Source organism: Thamnophis sirtalis, unplaced genomic scaffold (assembly GCF_051295495.1).
Source record: "Thamnophis sirtalis isolate CommonGarterSnake01/CBP01778 unplaced genomic scaffold, rThaSir2_p1.2 scaffold_7, whole genome shotgun sequence".
In the NCBI taxonomy this organism is placed as follows: Eukaryota; Metazoa; Chordata; class Lepidosauria; order Squamata; family Natricidae; genus Thamnophis; species Thamnophis sirtalis.
The window spans coordinates 72,149,488-72,174,613 of NW_028261387.1; the positions used below are offsets into that span (position 1 = coordinate 72,149,488).

Here is a 25,126-nt window from a genome sequence, read left to right on the forward strand (position 1 = left end):
AACCGGTTCAGCCGGGAGAGCTGTGGGTCTTTCTCCAAGGAGAAGGCCGCCCACCAGCCTCAAGGGGGGAATGGAGGTCATCCAAGTGCAACATCCACGCGCGTCCCCTACCGCCTCGACAAAGGCGGCTTCCCAGCCAGCTTCCTTCGCCGTTTTCCGGTAGCCGCCTGGCCACAGACACGCCGTCCCACGTCTGTATTTGCGGACGTCTCGGCTTGGGTCACAGCTACGTCATACATTCACTCCAACTCAACTCTCCCAGCCACCTCCAGCAGCCGGAGGTGGAGAGAAGAAGGAGGAGGCGGCGGCGAAGGATAACGGAGGAAGGAGGGAGAGACTTCTTTCTCCCCCCACCCTTTCCTTAAAAGCTGCTTCCGGTTCTGCTGCTGCCATCTTCTCTCTCTCTCTCTCTCCCTCTCTGAAAGCGGGAGGGAGGCTTTTGAGGGACTCACAAATGAAATAAAGGCGGGCAGCCGAGGGAGGCGGGGGCAAGGAAGAGGAGGGGAGCGGGAGAAGCCCTCGGTGACGCGCCAGCGCTGGGGGCCGCGGGGCCGGCCGTCAGGAGGAAGCGCTCGGGCTTTCGTTCGGGAGCGCCGGGTCCTTCTTACGTCGGAGAGGCGCTGAGAGGACTGCGGGGCGCGAGTCAAAAATTTAAAAGAAAAAAAAAAGGGAGGAGACGGCGGCGTCTGGACCTCGCGGGCTGAGCTCACTTCTTGCAACCTCTCCAAGTTGCAATCCCTCTCTCAAGCCGCCTGCCCGTTTCTGGGCTTGCGGGTGGGGAAGAAGCTGGAGCAGCGGCGGCGTTAGAAGACGTTAGAAGACCATCTCCAACCCACCCTCCCATCCCGTGTCCTCGCCGGCAACGTTGTTTTCTGGAGGCGTTTCCCTCGCTTTCTTTCCTTCCTTCCCGGGCTCGCTTCTCACAAAGCCAGCGCCTGGGTTCCGCTCTCCCGGCTGCCCCCGCCCCACCGCCTCCCCTCCTCTCCTGCCTGCTTGCCTGCCTTCTTCTTCTTTTTTTGGGCTTCTTTTCACGCGATGGGCCAGAGAAGCTCCCGGAACGACCCGCGGGCCAGCGCCTAGAACTCCGGCTGCATTGCCTCTCCTGCTGGCGACCGCGTCTTTCCTGCTTTAGCCGAGTCTCCCCCGATTCATTCTTCTCCGGCTCTGAAGCGTCGTCTCCATCGGACTCGGCAGGAAGAAAGGAGAGAGAGAGAGAGAGACGAAAGGCGGCGGGCAGGGCGAAGCCGCCCTCCATCTGGGCTCTTGTGTTTCTGCTTCCAGGAGCCGAGAAGAAGGAAAGGTAAGCCGGTGAGGGGGGGAGCGGGACGCCGCCTTTCGCGGGTCGGTCTGCTCGGTTGTGGAATGCGCTCGGACTAAGCCGGGCTGCGCCTGACTGACCGATCATTGTTAATAAGATCGTTTGGCGAGAAAGGGACGAGGTGGAAAAGGAGAGCGGAGGTGAAACTCGAACCTCCGAAGGGTTTTTTTTGGGGGGGGGGCTGCTGGGTGGGTGACTGTCCTCCAGGGTTGAAACGTCTCATTTCTTATATGGTAAGCGAGCGAATTTCTCTTCCCCCCGGGGCCTCGACCGCTTAAACCTCAAAGGGCTTTTTTTGAAAAGGCGGCCGGGGGAGGGAGGGGATAGACTATCGTTTTAACCCGCGTTGACTGTTGTTGTCATTGTTGCTCAAGCCGGGCTTTTGTCTGGAGGGGCTCCGTCTGAAAGAATGTAGCCCATCCAGGAGAATTGCCGGCAGTCGCTCGATCTCAAGTCGGCGGTGACTTGATTCGGGTCCACTTTCTTTTGTTATGATTCCGTGAAGGACTTGGGTGCGGGATGCCGTGTGTAGCGCGGTCCCGCGATATACCGGATCGCTTGGGGTAAAGCAAGCGGGAGCGATTTTGTCTTGGGTGGGTGGGTGGGTGGGTGGGTTTGGTAGCGGTGTCTAAAATAGGAAACGGGCTTCAAATTCGTCTTGCTCGTTTTTTGTTTTTTTTAAAAAAAGACTTTCTCCGTGGGAGTTTGGGTTAAAACATTCGTTTTCACTGGGACTTTGGAGAAGGAAAGCTGTATTGCTTTCTATGTAGAATAGAATAGGAATAAAATGGGGTGGGATAGAGATAGGGATAGGATAGGATTAGATTGGATTCTTTATTGGCCAAGTGTGATTGGACACCAGGTATTTGTCTTTGGTGCATATGCTCTCAGTGAACATAAAGAAAAATAAGATAGAATACATTATCAAGAATCATAAGATGCAAGTGATAGTCATAGGTGACTAATAAGCAATCAAATTATACTAGGAAACAAATAAAATATTTATGTAGTCCTAGGATCACCTGGGACCACGCCTCCCCCCACTTCCTTGTCTCTTGACCTGGTCACGCCCTAAACCGGCAGGTAAGATTAAATCTGGTGGGAAAGGAGGAAGGTTTGCTTTCAATAAAGCCGTAAATAAACTGGGCGAGCGCAGCCTTTGAACTTCTGCTGCTTTGTGTCTGAAGCTCGCCGGTGTCTCGTTAATTCCTTGCGACACCGAGACGATTCCGTCCGTCTTAAGACACGCAGGTTGACCAATGCTCCTCAAAGATTTGTGCGCGGGGAGGGGGGAATGGGAGGAAGGCGAATAGAAACGATATATAGAAATTGCAGGAACGTAAGGTGAGAGCTCCGTTGTTTCTTTGGCAGCTTCCAGAGAGGAGAACCTGGCGGGGCCGGCTGAGCTGGGAACGGTGCCTAGGTTGAGTTCCTTCTGAATCGTCTCTTATCCAATCTTGAGATTTGATTTTCCTGGAGCTTTCTTTGAGGCTTTCATATTGGCTCCTCTTCTCTTCCCCCTCCCCTTTTGTTTAGTAGACCTAGTTTGTTCCTTCGAAGCTTCCTGCTCTAAAACAGGGGTAGTCAACCTTTTTATACCTACCGCCCACTTTTGTATTTCTGTTAGTAGTAAAATTTTCTAACAGCTCACCGGTTCCACAGTAATGGTGATTTATAAAGTAGGGAAGTCAATTAAATTTTTAAAAGGAAAGTGCTTCAGTATGGGACAAAACCCGTACGGCCCACTAGTGGAATGCCCACTAGTGGGTGGTAGGGACCAGGTTGACTACCACTGGTCTAAAGCGTGGCTTCTCTTTATTAAGGACATGCAACCCGAGTCACTCTGGATCTCTTGCCAGAGGCTACTACATTGGTTGGGAGTGGTGTGGTTGCCTATCAATCCTTATCCATACAGAGATGAAACAACATGCAGCACTTGGGGTGGGTGGGTGGGTGTCCTTACACTTTCATAAGTAACTTAAAGTGGCCAACTTACCTAATACTCCTTCCTTCTCCTATTTTCTCAAATATTTGCAATGTATTGGGTAAACTAAAAGTAGATTAGTTAAAAAATACATGTAGGCTGGTTATTCTTTTTCTCAGGATAACTTTTACTGCCCCCCCCCCAGAAAAGTTACCTGGGAGAGTTAGGAATGTCCTAGGTCAGATGACATGGTGGATGAGCTGCAATGGTAGGGAGAACTGACCCAAAGTTGAAAAGAAGCATATTGTAGAAGCCCTCCATTCATGTAAGTTTGGATCTAAACAAATATTTTCTGTAATGCGCACATTCTTATTGTACATGTTTTAGTGCCAAAAGAAGGCATCTCTGGATGCGCCTTTGGTCTAACCAAGCTGTGGCATACAAAATAATACTTCTTATAAAACTGGATGATTCTGTTTAGATATATGACATGTATCTATGTAAATTTGTGTATGTGCCTTGGAGTCAGTATTGACTCCTGGTGACCATTTGGACTAGAAATCTGCAGTTTTCTTGGCAAGATTTCAGAAGTGGTTTGCCACTGCCTTCTTTCCAGGGCTGAGAGAAAGTGACTGGCTTAAATCCCTGGTTGTCTAAAGCCTACTAGAATTCAGCTTCCAGCTTCTAGCTTGGTGCCTTAACCATTCCACTAAACTGACTATCTATTGTCATGAAGTTATTTGTTTGTTTGTTTCATCGATTCTCAAAGGTTCTAGGTCCGTGATGGAGAACCTATGGCAGGTGTGCCGGATGTGGCACGCAGAGCCATCTCTCCAGACATGCGAGCCATCACCTGTTGCTCTTTGGGTTCCTGCATGCCGACCAGCTGGTCTTCACACGTGCAAGAGTGGCAGAAACTGGAACAGCAGCTGCCCAATGCACATGAATGTGCCGGGAAGATGATCTTCCGATTTCCAGCATGTGCATGCACACTGGCCAGTTGGTCTTCATGCATGTATGCGCACCAGCAACCAGAAGACCAGGTGGCCGGTGCGCATGCACAAAATGGGAAGATCATCTTTCCAGCATGCACATGCGCACTGGGCAGCTGCTCTTCTGGTTTCCAGCACATGCATGCATACCAGCCACCTGGTCTTTCACATGTATGCATGCCAGAAATCAGAACACCAGGTGGCTGGTGCACATGCATGCACTGGAAACTGGAAGATCATCTTCTTGCCTCACACGTGCACCGAGCGGCTGCTCTTCCGGTTTGTGCATACACGCATGCTCCCATTTCGGCGTTCGGTATCAAAAAGTTTCACCAACACTGTTCTAGGTTGTTATGAAAGACTTAGCACCTGCTTGTTTTATATTACAGCCTCCTAACCCATTGTTTAACTGCTGAAGTTTATGACAATTATTGTCCATAGGATCTAGAAAGCACCAAAATTGATATTGCATAGTAAATTGCACAAGGAGATTGTGCAATGGCTGAAGTTGGGCATTAGCCTATCTTAAACTTAAGGGTCCTCTACTTCTGACACAAAATCAGCTGTCCCATCCAATATTTGAAAAATGATAATGAGATGGTCTAAGTTCACATACTATACATGTCATGTGTTTGATTAAAGAGCAGCACACATTGGAATGAGGAAGTTAAATGGCAATGCATGGTCTTTAACCAGAGTTTTAGCATTTTAACTACAGGCGTTTATTTAATCTGTGAACTTGGGTTCGCTTTTATAAAACTAGTTACAAACCCTCGTCTGTAAACTAGACAGGGAATAGAAAAAATATCTCCAAAGAATGCATTGGCAAACTATTTTTATATTATTGCAAATAAAATTAATTGGCAATGGCCATGAAAACACCAGGTCAAGGTTTTTACGTAAGAGGGACCATCAAACTGATTAAGTGCCACAAATCTCTGTAAAGAATATTATCAATATTGCATCCCAGGCTCTTCGAAATTAAAGATTTTGTTTCAGTACGCTGGCCCAGTTGTGCCATCAACTAATAGAAGCTGATTCACATGTATCTTCCACTGTCTGATCAGAACCTTGCTTAGCTGTCTATTTCTCCTAATCATTAAGCCAATTGGTTTATTGTGAGATATTATATTTAGAGGTGTTTCTAGAAATGACCTAGCTCCAGACAGTAGGACAAATACAGTGATAGGATTTGAGATTCCACATTTGAATAAGATAATATGATGCAAGCTAAGACAATTTCCCATTTACATGTCACCTCCTCCAGGTTGGAGGAGTTCACTGAGAGTACATAGCACTCTGGAATTGACATTGGATATTTATTAGTTGAGATAACTATATCATGAACATTGTTGACCATATTTATATAAAGAATTCTATAAATCTCTTCAAAATGTAGCCACCCAGAGTCATTGATTGAGATGTGCAGTATGTAAATTGAATGAATAAATGAATAATAGCTTGATTGCCATTACATTATTTTCAGATAGATAGATAGGTGATGATAGATAGACAGACAGACAGACAGACAGATAGATAGATATGGTAGATATGGTAGATAAATAGATAGATGATAGTGGTATTCCCTTTAGAAATAATTCTGCAGTAGTACTACAGTAGTTAGCTCTGGTTTTCCAAGATTCTTGAGAAAAACAAGGGATTGGGAATAATTCATGATTTTTCTAGTTATATTGTAACTAGTTTCTTTCTTGGCTTTAAATTAAGAGTGAAGAAAAGTTTGTCTTGTACATAATAATTGTATATCCAGCTGTATGTCTAAGTTAGAAACGCAGATCCAAAATTCTTTATTCACAATAATCCCAAAGGTGCTTTTTCAAACAGCAACTTTCTTTGGCTTGCTTGAAGAGGTTTCACTTCTCATCCAAGAAGTTTCTTCAGAACTAAAGCTTCTTGGATGAGAACAAAAAGTCTTCAAGCAAAACAAAGAAAGTCCAGTTGCCTTTTGAAAAAGCCTTTGGGACTACCATGACCTAGATGACTGAGAATTTCAATAGACATTTATTTACAATAGAAGTAGTTAAAAATAGAATGATGTTAATATTTGTTTTCGAGTATCAAGATTGATTTCAAGCATTGAGTTTAATTGGATGCCTCAATTTAGAGACACATGAAGAAATGACTTTCTCTAAAACAAATTGATTTGCTTGTCTATTTAATTTGAACATTTGAATTGAATTCCTGTACCAACCTCAGGATTTCTTCCCCAAAAGTCCATGGTAATATGTCAATGAAGATTCTCAGTCATCCAGGTTTTGGCAACTGGATTTCTTTTCTTCTTGGTTCAACACATTTTGTTGCTTATCTAAATGCTTCTTCAATATAAGCATTTTGATTGTTGTTTATCCACCTATATTCCATTACTATACTTGATTCATTTGTATTATCATCTTTTAAAGTATAAATAATAATAAAATGGAAAATATTAAAAACGTGCCAATGAGAAATTTGCAGGCACATTGAGTGAAGTAACTGAGCTTTCCTGCTGTCCCCCACCCCCAGCAGTTGTAATAAGGAATAACATTATCTCCAATATTCATTATTTGATATTCAGCCAGTGGGTATCTTGAGATTCCCATATTAAGATATGGGGAGAAGAGAATGTCACTAATTGTTGTAGCTTGAAGGATTGGAGACAAAACTATTACCAATATTAAACCAATAAGACAGCTGTTAATTTTCCAGATATTTTCTTGGAACAGTCCATGGAAGAGCTCACTTTCATCTCTGGGGAAAAGAGTAGTATTGCAAAAGTGGTTTGAATACAAAAGTTTATCTAGGTCAATTTTCACTAATCCTTGCCATCCTCTAAGTATGTAACTCCCAGAAATTCCAGCCCACATTCCTTTAAACCAGATTAGCAGGGAATTCTAAGGCAGGGGTCTCTCACCATATCTAAAAAATGCCAGATTAGAAAAGTTTGATTTAGAACAGATCCCAAACTGGCTGGAGTTACTGGTACTTGTTTTTCATTGTTCCTCTGTTTCAAATGCTTTTGAAGAAATTTAAGCATCGTCTTCAGAGAACAGGCCAATCTGTTGTTCAATTGACAGACACTCTAAAATTACTGCTCTGATTAAGCCACAGCACTATCTGGACTCTTTATGTATAATTTAAAGATCTATTCTAGTAAGGAGAAGTAATGGAAGATGAATATTTGCAATATGATTTATCTGCAGTAAAATGATTAACACTTTCTGCTTTTAATACTTCAATGATAAGTACATTGACTATTGTTAGGGATTCCTTTCTGTATTTGCCTAACTTGACAAGTGGGAAAAAACCAATTTGATCAGTAGAGGTACCCAGAATAAGGTTATGAACCTTATTTTGGTCTAGAATTCCAGACAATTATTGTTCTTTATGTTTCTCACATGAATGCTCCTTGAAAACACTACAGTAATACATGCTGCACACTATTTGCTTTTGGTGCCATTGTTGAAAAGCAAATGCTGCATTATTCTGACTCAGAAACAACTGAAAATCAAATGACCATTGGAAAATCGGTCCTGAATTTTCATAGATGCATTCTGGAATTCCCTTCATCGAAAGACAGTTTTATATGGTCTAGAAGTGCACATTTACAGTAATCAATTATATGCTTTTATTGTGACTGTTCACCTGTATATATCATTTAGCTCTGGGTAGATTTCATCCATGAATCCATAATCTTGTGGATATAGAGGAAAAGATGCTGGTGTTTAAGAGCTTCCTACTTTTGTACATCTTCATAAGCTTCAGTTTAACCAATAAACTTAAGTTTTCTTCTGCTTTAATTAATGACCACAAAATTATAATAAGCATCTCTTTTTTTTTTACCATGTATTTGGGTATGGGATGGGGGTGGTGGAGAATAGTGCTCGATTTAGGCTGCTTGAAATTAATTATAATAATTGGAATTTCTGTGGTATTTTTTTTAATATGCTTCAGCCTCTCTTTTAAAACTATTCTTATTAATGGCTGCAATGTTTTTTACTGGCATCACTTGAGGAAACTTGAAAAGCTATCTAAAGATCTATTGTTTCCTCTTTGGTCTCCATTGCAGCTCAGTTTTCAAGCTTGTGCCTTATCTCAGAATTAATTCCCAGTAGACATTATTTCCGCAGTTCAATTCTTCCGGACTTGTTTTACAAAGCGTGGCAAAAATGCTTTCTTGGTGCGCCTTGCTTGAGCTGCTGTTAAAAACTACTCAAGAATGTTCTTCAAACCATCTCCTCTTTGGGGCTCTTTTGTCTCTGGAGGTTGTGTGTGTGTGTGTGTATGTGTGTGTATTCAACAAGATAGGTTAAAGCAAAATGAAACCTTTGCTAGACTGAAACAGTAATCAACATTCCCCTTTTAAAAAGACCCTTCTTGGCGATAATGCAATTTTTATCCAAACAGAAAGTTTTGGCTTTGCAGGCAGCCGAACATACAACTCTGGACTTATGGATGAACGAGCGGTATGAAATATTCCCTCGGCTAAAGTCATCTTTATTAGCAACAGCACTTAGACTTATATACCGCTTCACAGGGCTTTACAGTCTTCTCTAAGTGATTTACAGAGTCAGCATATTGCCCCATACAATCTGGGTCCCCATTTTACCTTGGAAGGGTGGAAGTCTGAGTCAACCTTGAGCTGCTCAGAATCAAACTCCTGGAGTGAGCAGTGAGTTAGCCTGTGGTACTTGCATTTTAACCACTGCACCACCACAGTTCTATTAGGAAGAAAATGTCATAAAAACGGAAACCTATATGGCTTTTTGATATTTTTGATGGCCCAAGTTTGATGGTGTCACCCATCCTGTGCCACCAAGATCTTGATTGCCAAGACTGCTATATTATGATCCAAGTAAAACTTTGCCTATGTGCAATACGATGCAGTCTGGTGATATATTGTAGGTAGAGAATATGCTAATGAGATATGCTTCTTTCTATGGTGGTTGCTTTCAAAACAACGTTGCTTGTTATTTATACATCTGAGAGTGGTTGCTATTGGCTAATAATTCTTCTGTTTTTATTCAGTCAATTAGATTTAGTCCCAGCACCAAAAATTGCGGCATCTGAAACTGTGCTCAAAAACAGGCCTTACAGAAATGTTCTCCATTCATTTGTTTCTCACAATGTGGTCATCTGTTAAGTTTGGCAGAATCTAAAGCAGCGTTTTTCAAACTTGTCAAGTTTAAGACGTAGGGACTTCAACTCTCTGAATTTCTCAGCCAGGTTTCTTTCATAGTATTCTGGATTGCTTTTAAAAAGTAAACCTGGGAAACAGGGAATGCAAAGAAGTAAGACAAACCATGTCCCTACTTCCTGGAGTTCTGCTTTCAGTTCTCTAGAATGTGTGTTGACTGCATAGCAGAATACTGTAGTACTTCAGTGGTCACATGCTGATAGGTGGCCAAATGAGTTTCCAAGTTTGCTGTGTTTCTAAGGTTGCTATGTTTCCAAGTTTGCTTGAATTGTAGGGAGGAGGAAGTAGCATGGAAGTGGACATGGGAAGGAATATCTGCTATTTTCCGTGTACTACTGCTGCTGAGCAGTGAAGTGGTAACTGATAAATCACTAATCAGTAATCGATGATTTACCAATCAGATAAGAAACTGAACTATGAACCATAAACCCTGAGCCCAAATTTTGCTTCTGCCCTGAATGTAGGTCATTTTGGATAATGCTTGCTTGCAGAGAGACTGGCCTGAAGATGCCTTTTATTAATGACCTCCTTAGCCTACCATTTTAAATAGCTATGCAGACATGACTCCTTTTTACCACCCCAGATGCATTCATTTAAAGGATTGTCTATGATATTCCATATGGGATTGAAAGTCTCCTCTCTAGATTTATTGTGATGGCAAAATTGTTAGTTTTCAGTTCCTTATTTGCAGGACAATTCAAAAGAGAGACCAGTCAATTAATATCTTAACACTATCTTGAAATCATGTATGCAAAATAATCTGAATATGTTCAAAGTGCTCTTTAAATGTGAAGTGAATGTTTACTGTTGGTTTAGAAGCTGCTTAAGTTAAGAAGGGCTCAGAATATTCCTAATAGAAAGACAAAACATTAAAAATAAATAAGAGATTGTTTGCATTTTGAGTCTGTAGACCATCTGGTCAGGATGATAGAACAAGGATGGAAGATTTTGTTCTGCTGAAACTGATTTAGATTTTTCAGCTTGCTTGGATTATTTTGTCTGGATGTTGGTTAGTGGTTTTTAGATCTAGTTATTTCCATACTCTTTTCACATATGCACTGTGTAAGAAATCTTTTTGTCCTTCAATTTTATGTTTTTCACATTCTGCCCCACATTTGACCTGCTGAAACTAATCTTCTGTGACCTTGATGCTGTAGTAACGATCTTAGTGTTCTGCAAGATACTTTGAAGAAGGAAAAGTTAAGACTGCCTAGATATTCCTACTTATTTTGTTCTTGTTATTGCTTTAACAACAACAACAACAACAACAATAATAATATCTCTGCTAATTATTGCTTTGCTTTGCTTTTATTGTCACTTATAGGCCGCCCTTTTCCCTGAGGGGACTCAGGGCGGCTTACAACTCGTGGGAAGGGGGTGCAAGACAAAACGTAAAATAATATGTGAGTACAAATAAAAATAGCAATAAAACACAACATTCATTCAACATTCGGGTGGGGTGTATGAAGATCTTATCCCCAGGCCTGGCGGGATAGCCAGATCTTAAGGGCTGTGCGGAAGCTCTGGACTGTGGTGAGGGTGCGAATCTCTACGGGGAGATCGTTCCAAAGGGTCGGAGCTGCTACTGAGAAGGCTCTCCTCCGCGTAGTCGCCAGTCGGCACTGACTGGCGGATGGAACTCGGAGGAGGCCCACTCTGTGCGATCTGATGGGATGAAGGGAGGTAATATTGTAAATGAAACAGTTGTGCATTGACATACCTAATTAAAAACTATCAGTTCATTGTATTTTCTTTTAATAATGGTATTATTCAGGATATTTATACAAAGGAGGTGTTTAATATACAGCTACCACAGATCCTAAAACTAGAAAATGTCAGCGATTGAATTGGGATTTTTACATCCAAACAGTGCAAGGCCTGGTGTTTAGTTCTTGTTTTTCTGGATTTTTCATAATGGCATTTCTTTATTACCTGAATTTGATATCATCTTAAATGGGAATTCATTCAAAAACCATTCAGGTTGGGTTTAATATTCATACAACCACATAACTCCACATCAACAAGTTGAAATACCAAATAATGAAAAAGACAAGAATTGTATTTACCTCTGTTAGAAAATAAATGTTGGTCTGTAATCTGAACTTTTTTATACTGTGAACAAATGACACATAGGTATTAATATGGATTTCCCCCAAAAGTTCTGAGTGGGGTAATTGGCTAGAACTGGCTGTGCTGTAGCCGGTGAGGGATTGAACTGACTCTGACTTCAGATTCAAACTATTTATCTTTCTCTGGTGAGACTAAACATTCTGGATTATATGAGGCACAGAAATTCTTTGCTTTACAAGGATTCTGACTTACGGTAATTGCAGAATAGGAGACAAATCATAGAAAGGGAAAGAAAAAATAAATTCAAATTTAAGGATCCAGAATGGAGGGCTATCTAGTTTCTGTTTGAACACATCCAATAAATGAGAATCAACACTTCTCTGGGCAATTTGTTCCTGTTCTTAATATTAAGAAATATTTTTCCATGGTTGAATCAGAATTTGCCTTCCTGTAATTTAGAATTGTTATTTTATTCTGTGTCATCAGTCTGGGATGAGAAAGGACAGAAGTCTTGACCTGCTTCAGACAAATTGTCAGATACATGAAGTGTTATATATTACCCCTTCTCAAGGCAAAATTTACTAAGATTATTCAGTCTTCATAGAACTTGGTTTCTGGTCCTCTGATCATTGTCATTGCATTTTTCTAACCCTTTCCCCAATTTCTCAATAATTCAGTTCAGAACTGAATCTAACCATAACTCAAGTGGAAGAATTACTTTTCATGGATCTGGACTTTATACTTCAATTGACGCAACATAAGATTGGGACATATTTGCAGCCACATCCCACTTCTGCTACATTCAGTTTTCAGTTAACTGCTCTTCTGAGATCTTTTACACCCTTATTATTTTCAGGCAAGCTTTTCCCATCCTATATTTGTACATTCGTTTTTGTTTTTTTTTTTGTTTTCCTAACTGAATAACCTTTGTACATGTTTCTGCTGAATTTCATTCTGTTATTTGCAGCCCATTTATCTAAACTTTTACAACCACTGTGAAAGTTCTGACTGCCTTCTGAGGTGTGTGTTCTGCTTTTTCATTATTACTTGGAAACATATGGCTTCAGTAAACAACTGGTAGTCTGCTTCTTTTCCTTTTTTTTTGTCTGTCCATTTATAAAGGGCATTTCTTAACACCCTTTCCAAAACTCAGCTCATTCTGAACTTTTGCTTTCCTGACACCAGATTCACAGTTCTGTACTACTGTTGTGCTCTTCCTTTGAGAACTGGCCCTTTTTTATTTTCTTCTCTGTGTGCTTTTTTGTTTTGATTCTTTTCTAAGCTTTTTTGTGCAGCCACATTGTTTTCTTCTGATGTACTCATTTTTCTTGTTATAACTGTTTCCAATTTTTCCTTTATCCCCGTCCTTTAATAACTCCCATCCGTCTTGAATTGTTTTTTTTTTCCTTTTAACTTCTTTTTTTCCATCTATCATCCCTTTGTGTTTATTGAAATTGGGGTTTTCAGTCCAGGTTGCATCAAATCAAACATATTTATCCCCTCCCTCTTACTGGTAAAGGATGGGGTTTTTTAACAGTAAAGTTAGAATTGATCATTTTGCATTCTTGCCCTTTGATCATATGATCAAACCTGATCATTTTGCATTGTTGGTCTTCCCTAGAGAGGTATGTTTTCTTCTTTGAATCACTTAGAAATATGAATCAAATGTATCCTTTGGCAATGCAAGGAGTTTAGAGGGAATTTGGAGTACTTTCCACGGAGTCCCAAGAACTGAAGAATTGAAGAAGCTTCTTGGATGAAAAGCAAAACATTTCAAGGAAAAAGCCAAGAACGCCCAGTTGCCTTTTGAAAAAGCATCTTTGGGACAATCATGACCTGGGTGATTGAGACTCTCCATAGACATTTCCATGGAGTCCTTTCTGCATGCAGATTCAGAAGCCCCATTATGTTTAGTGAAGTTTGTTGGCTGAGCCATCTTTTACCCTAGCAAGGGCACAATAGGCTATAGCAGGGGTTGGCAATCTTAAACATTTAAAGAGCCACAAATGTTCTAAATAGAAGGCCATCCCCCATTCAATTCTGGAGCTGACCAGAAGTCCGGTTGCCCACCATAGAATCTCCTCCTAACACGGTGTCCTTTTTCCTCTGCCTGTCCTAACTGAAAGCCCTATCAATTGTGGAGCCAACTGGCAACAGGGAGCTGCAGCAGAGGGATGAAAGAGTCACATGCAGCTCCAGAGCCGCAGGTTGCCAATCCCCAGGCTATAGAAAGCTCTCCAGATGCCTCACTTGACTCTGGAGTTCACTGAATGGCTAACCTTTCATCGCCTATTAGCTAAAGTGTAGATAGTTAGTAAGAAATGCTATTTTTTATCATTGATATTCCTTAGTGTAGTTAATACAATAAAAAATAAGACATGGGTATTCCTTAGACTGATATTATTTACCAAATCCACAAAATAAATCAATGAGATGAAAGTATAATGGTAATTTGAATTGTTATGCCATAATTTGCACAACCACCAGGAACCCCCATGTATGCCATGGATATAAATCAAATACCGGTATATAAAAATAAATAGCTGCCATATACTTCTCTGCTGCATATCTTCCTCATGATGTCATTTGGAAAACAGTCCTGAAGGGCTTTCTTGCTACACTCACATATGTATATCCCAAATCCCAAAAGAGGCACTAGGACTTGTGACTTTCCCTCTTCAGCCCAAATTAATTGCTTAAATTGCATGCTTCTCTGCCTTTCCCTGCCAAGAATCTTGTAATCCCTCTATCACTCAGCGCGCGCGTGCACACACACACACACACACACACACACATATACTTGTGTGTGCATGCTCACATAATTGTCAAGAGCTAAGCTGAAGGGATGCTCTTTTCTTCCTGATATTTCCTACACTCAGCAGGGAGGGGAAAAGAGGGGAAAAGATGTCAAGGAATTTTGGAATGAAAGTGCTTCATTATGTTAGCAGCACATCACATTCACTGTAAATCCCAGAGCTTCCTTATGGTCAACCCCGAGATAAGAAGAAAAACAGAGATCCAAGGGAAGGAATATTAATGAACTCCTTCCTTCTTTCCTTCCTTTCTTTTCTTTCTTTCTTTTTCTTTCTCTTTTCTAGTGTATGTGTTGTATACAATTGTATTTTTTCATACTTTGTTTAATAAGTGCAAGATTATTTTATGTTAGTTTATCAAGGCATTGTTTTGTTATTCAATTTAGCCTACCCCACATTTTCAGGTTTTGTGAGGACTATGGAAATAACTAAATAAGAATTGTTCTCCAGCTCTATTAACTCAAGATAATCTGAGATAGATGATGATATCAGTATTTTAATAAAAAGCTAAGACACTGTGAATTATGGGGTCATCCCATGTTTAATATTCCTGATCTATAATACTGATCATTTGATACTATTGATTTAACATAGCTGTATCCTTTTCTTTAAAGGGACACAGTGGCTCAGTGGCTAAGATGCTGAACTTGCCAATTAGAAAGGTTGGAAGTTCAGCGGTTTGAATCCCTAGCGCTGCATAATGGAGTGAGCTCCTATTACTTGTCTCAGCTTTTGCCAACCTAGCAGTTCAAAAGCATGTAAAAATGCAAGTAGAAAAATAGGAACCACCTTTGTTGGGAAGGTAACAGCATTCCGTGTGCCTTCGGTGTTTTGTCATGCTGGCCACATGACCACGGAGAAGTGTTCGGACAGCACTGGCTCTTCAGCTTTGAAATGGAGTCAGGAATGACTAGCACATATATGCAAGGGGAACCTTTACCTTTATTCTTTTCTTTATGCAAGAGTTCAGGACCTTGGTATATTATTATTCTCCCACTAGAAACATTGCTAGCTGCAAAAATGCCCATGCAGAAATTATCTGCTGTAATGAGACCCAACCTGGACTGAAAAAAATCCAGAAAACCTCTAGAACCATGATGGTGAACCTATAGCAAGCGGGCCTGAAGTGGCACACAGAGCCATGTCGCCGGGCATGCACGGCATTGCCTGTTCCTGTTCTGGGTTTCTGGCACGTATGCCCAACAATCAGCTGGCTTTCATGTGTGCGGCAGTGCTGGAAACTGGAATAGCTGGTCTTCCATTTTCTGGTGAGAGCATGCATGCCAGCCAGTTGATCGTCAGGCATGCATGCTGGAAGACTAACTGGCTGGCGCACATGCACATGCTGGAAACCAGAAGTTCATTTTTCAGGGCGCACAAGCCCCCATGGCATCTCCTCTTCCAGGTTGCAGTCCAGATGAGGGTGCATATGTGTGGTCCCTTTTTGGCACTCGGTGCCGAAAAGGTTCGCCATCACTGCTCTAGAAGATGGTGTACAGGTACAAAAATATTTTGCTGTTCTCTAGAGGTAATTCAGATTTTCACAGTCCAGACAAAGGTCAATATTCCCGACAGTATGTAGTTTAGCCTGTTGTCTTTTCCATTATTCACAATGTGTATTAGAACAGGGGTTCCCAACCTTTGGGCCATGGCACACTATCGGGCATTGAGCCATTTAGAACCAGGCCCTGAAAATGATGGGTGAGCATGCGTGCGTGTATGCATCTCTTCTTGAACAAACAATGAGCAAGCATGTGCTCACGAGTTCCATTTGCATGAGCAACGGTCAAGCGTGTGCCTGCTCCTTGCGCAAATGCAGCTGCACACGTGTGCTTGCCCACCATTTGTGCGGAACCATCTCCCCCCCCCACCCCCGGTCCACAAAAACAGAAAAGTTGGCAAATTCTGCCAACATGAAGGCAGTCCACTCACCCCAAATCTAAATGAAGATACTTGACACTTGACAAAGGATGAGAGGAGAAATAAGTACCATCAAGAAGAAACATACTTCTATTCAAATTTAAACAAACTCATCTTAAATAGAAACTGTAGGTTTACTTGTCAGGAACATTTGAAACTGTCCATTAAAAAAATAATAGCAGAGGTCAGAGGGAAGGAAGGTTATGCTCACGTGGTCTCAAATATAGAGAAATTTCAAAATAAGGATATATAGGAAAACCTTTCTAAGTAAAAGCCGGATGCTTAGGAAAGATTTTTAGCTTATTAGACAGAACATCAAAAGGGTGATTTTGATTCATTATGTTTCCAAAAATCTTGTTGCTTACAACGTTTTAGAAAATGAGCCGTGCTGGTAGAAAATGCTTGTGATTCTGTAAGATGATACAGCATTTATTGGAAATTTATATTATGAAGAATCCTTAATATGACTGCTTAGAAACTGCCTTTTAGCAGTCAGTAATTTTTACATAGTTAGTTGAACCATATGGTGGGAAAGTCTGAACTGGCACTAATGATCAGATGTATGAATTGCTGTAGAGATGAAGCTGGCATTCAAATGAGAATACTCCAAGCCCCATCAACAACATATGGCAGTGTGTTAAAAGTTTGGCATTCATTGAATCAGTATTGTGGTTTATGATGATTATAAAAGCCTAAATATGTGTTGTATAAAATTGTATTTTAGCATACTTTGTTTAATAAAATTTTTCAAGGGTTTTACTGCCACATAGCAGTCTTCACTAAGCTGATTTCCTCCAAGTTCGACTCCCACAATTCTCAGTTAATGAGGTCTTTAGGGGAGCTGAAATCCAGGCCATGTTATAAACCCAATTGAAAATTGTTGAATATATATGAGAATCATAGGAAGTTGCCTTACATTGTGTCAGATTTTTGTTTTATTTAATTTTGTTGTACCAGTACTAAGGGTCAGAAGCACCTAATTTTGTATAAGCTAAGCCTAAACATGACTCCCAAAGGAATCCCAAGTTTTAATAACGGAGAAACCTTAATCTTACCGTGAACTATAAATAATATTTTTTTTATTCTTTTGTTTGCAAAACATACGTCCTAGGTCACTTCCTCATAAATATATTTAGAAGTCTAAACATCAGAAGTTGTTTTTAGATACTTTGGTTATTGAAAATCGCATGCCTTTATATGCCATGATTGTCAGAACAGAAGAGATCCATTATCTTAAAACATAGGTGTGAATCTAATTGGTCTTTCTAGAAAACAGGATGCTGACCTTGATGTATCCTTAATCCAGTAGAGTTATTTTATTAAAACATCCCATACATCTTTTTAACTGCAGAGAAGTAGTTGCAGTAGACAAAATTATGTTGTCTTACGATTCTACTCCAGCTTGATATTTAATCCAGCAAGAGTTTCAAATTTGAAGCTTTTTATGAAAAAAATATTAAAAGCCACTAAGGCAGCAATCCCCAATCTTCCCAGCTCTGGCGGGGGCGGCGGGGGGGGGAGGGGATGGTTTTCCTAGTGCATGTGCCTCTGCAAATGCAGCTTTGTGCGCTCACATGTCACTAGTGCAGCTCAGTTCCCAATGGGCCACGGCCCAGACTGTGTTCCAGGGGTTGGAGATCCTGCACTAAGGTTAAAATTTTAGGGCAGCAAAAAAAAGTGTATATGCAATGCTGGTGGATATTGCAACATTGTAATCTTCCATCTATTTAGTCTGTTGAGTGTACTGCAATAGATTAGTTTTTCTCACTGCTTAGCACATTGTGAAACAAAATGTCAAGCAAGGGAATTTGATTTGCATGCAGTTGATAACTCTCAGAATTCTGATTCTGGATGAAGAAAAGGCAGTTTACCTTAGCATGAAATCCTAAGGTTAAAACAATTAAATGCTCTCTAGTCTAATAATACTCTTGATTTGTGGAATGACCTGGGATTTTGGGAAAGAAGGTTGAGCTCAGACATTCCCAGGTTATTTTTGGGCACATGTAACTCAGGACAATCTGCCATTAGTCTCCCTGCCTTGTTGTATGTGCTTCTCTCTGCTCTCCTTTCTCCATTAGCAGTGTTGCTTGCCTTGCTGGAGATTACACTAAGGACATCATTCTGAAAGGCTATTCAGGCGAGGACATTTCTAGACGGTCCTACTAGCTGCTGCAGTCATTTTATAGTGTATCACTCTTGAGGATCTCTCTTTGTGGATAGGGTGTGTCCAAGGTCTTGAGTGCTTTAAAGCAGCGGTCAGCAGTGGTCCGTGAGAAAATTTTGATAGTCCGCAGAAAAATTATTTGCATTTTTTATATTGCACTAAATCAGGGGTCCTCAAACTATGCCCCCTGGGCCGGATATGTGCTATGAACATTTGTGTTTCTACAGAGAGTCTCCCCTTTTGGGGTCTTTTTGTGTGGGTCAGAGGGGGGGGGCAGAAATTCTGATTTGGGGTCTGATTCAGCCTCCTGGTGTGGGGCTTTGGATGAAGGCTGGAGGGAAGCACTGCTGGTGGCAAAAAGCTGGAGGGCCTTGTTCCAGTGGAACTGTATCACGGCCTGGAACTGGCTGAACCATCTCAGCCTTCTGAGCCTCCAGGCGTCGGTACCTGGCCTTGCACTACTGCAGATCTTCCCTCTGCTTGGAAAGCCTATGCTCGTAGTCCTCAGTGAGTTGCTTCTGCTGAGCCCAGATCCAATTTGAACTGAGCCAGCTATTTTGCCAACTCTTTCTCATGGTATCGGACCTGGGTACTTGAGAGACCGCCTCCTGCCAATTGCCTCCCTACGACCAATTAGATCCCACAGATTAGGCCTCCTCTGAATACCATCAGCTAGCCAATGTCGACTGTCGACCACTCGGGGGAGGGCCTTCTCTGTGGCAGCTCCGGCCCTCTGGAACGATCTCCCCGTGGAGATCTGACCCTCACCTCCCTTCAGGCTTTCCGCAAAGCTATCAAGACCTAGCTGTTCCGGCAGGCCTGGGGCTGATGAGTTCCCAGCCCCACTCGAATTGTTGCAACTGTTGCATTGTTTTTAATTTGTCTTTGTATTTGTTTGTGTCTTTGTTTGTGGTTTGTATTCTCCCCCCCCCCACACCTTGTTTGTTAGCCGCCCTGAGTCCCTCGCGGAATAGGGCGGCATACAAGTGTAATAAACATACATACATGCAAACATGGTGACTGCTTAGCTCCAACAACTGCTTCCTGTTGGGGCCCTAAGGAGCCTGGGCAGGCAGGCAAGGAATAGCTGACAGGGGAGGGGAAAGTAGAGGCTGGTGAGGCGCCCCTTGAGGTGAGTAACATCAAGTTGGCCATGCCCACCCAGTCACATGACCACCTAGCCACACCCACCCAGGAAGTCATTAGGCAGATCATATTAGTGGTTCGTGGGATTTTAAATTATGAATTTAGTGGTCCCTGAGGTCCAAAAGGTTGGGGACCCCTGCTTTAAAGGGCCACGTTAGGCATGCTAGACAAAGTGCCTATTCAGACATCAGACTAGAACTGTCTCTCAACTCACTGCCTACTTAAGGTAGCTTCCTAATGTAGCAGTTGATGATAGGACTGAGAAAGACTCTCATCTTAAACTCTGGGGAGCTTTTGCCTGTCATTCTGGACACTAAGGAGTGAGATAAATCCTCTATCAATCCTCTGTCCTATCAAAATTAGGAGCTGCTGAGGCTTTGTATGAAATATGGTCAGAACAGACCTCTTCATGTTTTATACAAAGGAAGCCGTGCCGTGTTCAGTGAAGCTTAAACAGGACAGTACCCTGCGAATGTTTGTAGTTAGGTGTTTTGAAGGATTGTTCTTATGTGGGTAATACAACAGATGATTGAGTTTTAAAACCCACAGCATGTAGGAAGTCAGCATGTGCAAGAGCAAGCAACTATGGAGGCTGTTCTATTTTGATAGATGTTTGTGGGTGGTACATGAAAGAAATGAGCACATGTGGGGCAGTTGTCATGTAAGACAACTGCATCCCACCTAGCTCTGGGTATTTGTGTACAGCAGCCATCTGTCTATCTCTGAATCAGACTGATGGAACACTAGTTGCCTGCTGTTAGTGAGTAGACTTTTGGGACCTCTCCGAGTGCTTGAAGCTTAGGATACCCAGTGGTAGTCCTTGTCAAGCAACAATCCAAGGTCAGGGAGAAGAATTAGTTAATATATTGCTTTCCAGGCCTATCAATAACTATCAGTGTCATACGAATAGCTAGTGTGCATTTTCATATTTGTCCTTGTTTATTTTGAGAACTGTTGTTTTTGCCTGAGGAGTTTCAATCTGCTGCAATAACTGAACATTTTGCAGCTATCATCTGCTCCTTTTCCTTTAAAAAAAAATAATGGCATGATGCTGAAGTAAACAATGGAAATGATCTGCCAGGGCTGTGAACAATCACCTGCCCTTTTCTGCCCGGTAGTCTTTTGATCTCCAAACTGCCGAGGTGAAATTCAACCTCATTTTTAAGTCATGAGTCTTCCAGCAAGGAAGACTAGAGTGATGTGCTTGAAAGTAAATATGTGTTGCCTTGGAACATAAAGGTAACACATTCTTAGCTTAAATAAATATGTATTTATGTAAAAGTCAAGCACACTAACCTTTATATAGAAAGCAAAGCATAGAAAAAAATGTTCCTATGTACTTATAAGTGCCTTTATCCAATAACTTCAGTACAATTGTTTGAAGGGCCCCAATTCCCATGGCAGATTATAAAAATGTTGCTGTAATCAAATAAAATGTTCATCTACATGTACCATGTTCACCCAGAATTGAGATCATTAATTTCCTGTCAGAACATCTCCCCCAATTTGGCAGCTTCCAGTTCTACCAGACTGGCAACCTTGACTGATATTAGATAGAATCTCTGGGAATTGTAGTCCCGACACATTAAGGAGGACTATAGTGGATCAAAGGCAGCTTCTGGTATAATAATGAGGAATCAGCTGGGTTCCTGCCAGGATTTCCATTTACTATAAAAAAAATATCAAAAAAGATGAACGATTTCCGAATGCTGCAAAGAGGCTAACAAGGAATGATCTTGTGACATGAGCAGAGGTGGGATTCAGCCGGTTTGGACCAGTTTGCCTGAACCGGTAGTGGAAATCGCAGGTGGGCCCGCCCACACACCCTGGCTCTATGCCGTTCTATTTTGGCATGTTTTCAAGCCACGTGCATGTGTGCAAGCCACGTGTGTGATCAAAGTGCATGCACAGAAGGCTGAGCACATGCGGGGATGGTGTGCGTGTGCTTACATTTGCCAACCGGTAGGGAAAGTAAGTGAATACTACCCCTGGACACAAATGGATTTCTTTATGGATACTGATAAATTAGATTGTATAACTGAGAAAGTTGGGAGTTAGATCTTCCTAAGTTAAGAGCATGAAAAAGTAAGAATGTAATTCTGTTAAGGATTAAGTGTAGAATCAGAGTCTCTTGTTAGGCAAAGATGTTGTATTTATGATACCATTGCACACTGCTTTCTGTAGCAGAATACAATATTAGTAGCTCAACTCATGGCAGTTTTTGTTTAAAGCAGATCCCAGAGAGGATACTTCATTCTTGCTTCGACTTAGAGGACTGCTTTAACTCTGTCACCCAATAAAAAGATAAAAGGACAATTTGCAAAACCCAAATTATAGGTCCAGCCCCAATCTTGAAAATTCCTGGAGAATCACACTTTGTAGGTTTCAGCCCTTGGGTAGGCTTACTCTAACCATCTTCCACTGGACTTGATTTGTACCTCTGTCAAAAAGAACAAAGACATGTGACACCTTAAGTTTACTCTTGTTATTATCCTCACACAAGTGAACAGACAAAAATGGTGAGGATTAAAAAGAACACACCAACTTGGTGTGTTATGATCTAGTTGTCAGTTGTGTTCCTTTAGCAGATGCCAGCATATTCTCAGTCCTGGCAGCAGCTCCACAGAGATACATTCTGCAGTCATTGATTTGTTTTCAGAGAAGAATTATAATACTTTGTTGTAAAATAAAGCTGTATATTCTTGTCAATTCCAAAACATTTCTAACCAATAATAGCAATCCAGAAAAATATCTTGCTTTGCTACACTGTGTGGCTGTTATTCCAGGTCAAGTGGCCTTTTCTACAGTATATGAAAAGCAGGGCTGATATTCTGCTGTTTCAAGTGTGTGTGCGCACACACACACACACACACACACACACACACACACACACACACACCTCCATACAGACGTGACTGATGTGTGACTGTTATCGAGGGGAACGAAAAAGAGAAAGCAATAGGATGCACACATTTATGCTGCCTTCTCCAGGGGAGCACTTATACCTTCCAGATGTATTGGATATTCTTCTAGACTAGAAGAAGCAACCCCATCTCATATGGAGGGTGCTCAGCTGGGGGAATGTGGATTAAATGTAATATAGACACTGTAGATCTAATGAATGAGGAGGAATATGCTCATCCTGTTTCCCTCTCGCTCATAGAAGGCTGTACTTATGGGGAGGGGTGGGGTTGGTGGAATGCAGGAAACAGAGGGAATGAATGGGGAATGAAAATAATGTCCTGTAATTTTAGTTGGGGAGAAGGGCTCTTGTCCTTTTCTTTCTCTTAGGACGTGTGCTCTGTGCCTTGATATTTGGCTATTGCATGGGGAGAACTCAATGCACCTCATTTTAATGCATCTCTCTGTAGCTGGAGTAACAAAGGTGGGTGTGTCCCTGTGTGAGCGCCTCAGCTGACATTTTGCACGTGCTGTCTCTTCTCTGTGCTGCTTCCAGTGTCTTAAAGTGGATGCTCTAATAAGGATTAACCTCTTCCTTTTAAGGAAAAGAGAGAGATTTTTTAAAAAAATCTGTGAGGCTTTTCTGAGTATTATTTCAGTTAGGAGCCTACACAGAGAGGGTTAAACCATCCGATAGGAATCCTAATGAAGATAGCTGCTTTGTTGGAATGTTTGCAGCATTATCTTTGCATTCAGTAATTGTACACAGAAGTGTTAATGGTATTATCTGCCCTCTGTGCACTTTTTAATTTGAAAATAATGATCAGGTCAGTGAACGCTCCTTGTCTGAGTCTCACATTACACTGGCATTGAATGCCTTTCCCCTTGCAGCCATCTCTGAGACACCGTTAAGGTTTACTGGATTTGGAATTTAGAATATTAATTGAAATAGGGAGGTGGATATATTAATATTGGGTCGTGGTATCTGTCTTTGATCTTGGCAATTTTTAATATAGGCATCCAATGCAATCTTAAAGCTTACCTTTATTAGACCTCTTGTTGGTTGGCAATGCTTGGTTTTGCAACATCTATCATTGGAATTGAAATTATGGCTTTAATTTTGCAAAGCCGCACATTAGAGAAGGCAGAATGTTTTCCATGCTAATATTTGAAGAGAGCTAAATTTAATAAGATGGATTGGAATATGGAATAAAATAGGGAGTGGCTGTTAGGGCAGAAAACAGTACATTGGACTGCTGGCTTGAGCTGGGATGTGTGTCTGTGTTGCCTACATCATAATCATCAAGACCATGAAATATATAACTGATACATAGATAAATCAGCATTGGCAACCATATCATTATGTATGAAAAAAAAAGAGGCAAACTGTTTCTAGTGGTATGTTCTCTGGCATGTCCTGTAGCCCCACAGGATGGTCCTTCTCACATCTCAACTTCCTTTTCTCATTTTTCTGGGCAGGTAAGCTCATTTCCAGTTGAAGTACTAAACTGTTACTTCAATTGATGAGAGTGAATACAGTGAGGGAGAACACAGTGTAAGGACTGAAGACAGTGAATGCAATGTGAAACAGGAAGATGCAGTGTAAGGATTGCAACTGCCACTATATAGCATAGCAGCACATCCATGAATGCCAACTAGCAATCAGAAGACACAATGAGAACACATTACTCTCACATGGACAGATTCAATCACAGTTTTGACGGTGAGCCTCCAGACCTAGACAAAGCTAGGGAACTTGGAAGCTTGGCATCCAAATAAATCAGTCATCAATAGACACATAGAAATAAACCATATTTGCATACTATTCAAAAGAGATGACAAAAAGCTAAGAAGAGACCAATAAAAATGAAAAATCAGAACACATCCTCCATACTAAGAGATAAACAGGGATTAACACCAGACAAACAATAAAGCTGAAAACAATACCCTAACCTAGGAACTACCAATAAAAAATCCTCCACCCAATACCAATTCATACAGGGCAAGTTACTATATGTAAATAGGAACGAACCTCATACTCACTAGCACGGATGATGTTACCTAGTTGGGTAATGAAACATCTGCAAACAAACAATCAAGCTCTGAGTGCACAAAGAACTCCAGAGCCCTGTTATTTCCCAAGGGAACTTATAGGGGCCACAAAACAATCAGCACCATTCTTGGAAATAAATATAATAGTGCCTGGATCTTTTGCTTTTTAGCATGCCAACTTTTTCACATAATTGTGTTAAAAAGTAAAAAATATAATAAAGTAGGGAAAGAAACCAGGCAGCCGCCATGGGAATTTCCTTGAGCTTGTTACAGATAGAAACTACTATGTTTCTTTAAATGTGTACACGTATGGCTAGTAATTCCCACTCCTTGTGTCTTCTTTCTTTTCTTTTTTTTTGGTCAGCTTTCCATCCTAATCTCAAGAATCTTGTTTTGGATTTGTTTTGTTTCTTTTCTCCTTTGACACTAACCAGCAAAGGGTTTGGAGTCTGTGCTCATGTCCTAAAAAGCCTATTTCTCCCCATCAAGTTCAGTGTCAGGGGATGGTAGGAAGCATTAGGAAGAAATAGGAATTTGTTTGTACAGTACTGTAAAAAGGAACAACCCATACTTCATGAGAGGTATGTGGCTTACTTAGCTTTGCATCATGTCTAATGGCCTTTTTTTTAGAGCTT

General features: G+C 41.3%; 1 protein-coding gene across 2 annotated transcripts in view; it reads left to right on the forward strand.

Annotated features, from left to right (window-relative positions):
* The first annotated feature begins 512 nt into the window (after positions 1-512).
* SRC (SRC proto-oncogene, non-receptor tyrosine kinase) overlaps positions 513-25,126 on the forward strand; it is a 99,710-nt gene continuing 75,096 nt past the window's right edge. The window contains exon 1 of one of the 2 annotated variants that reach the window (XM_087720387.1): positions 513-1,300. The gene's annotated coding sequence lies outside the window, so the exon portion shown is untranslated. The remainder of the gene's footprint in view (positions 1,301-25,126) is intronic. The other variant, XM_087720388.1, reaches the window with a different exon arrangement.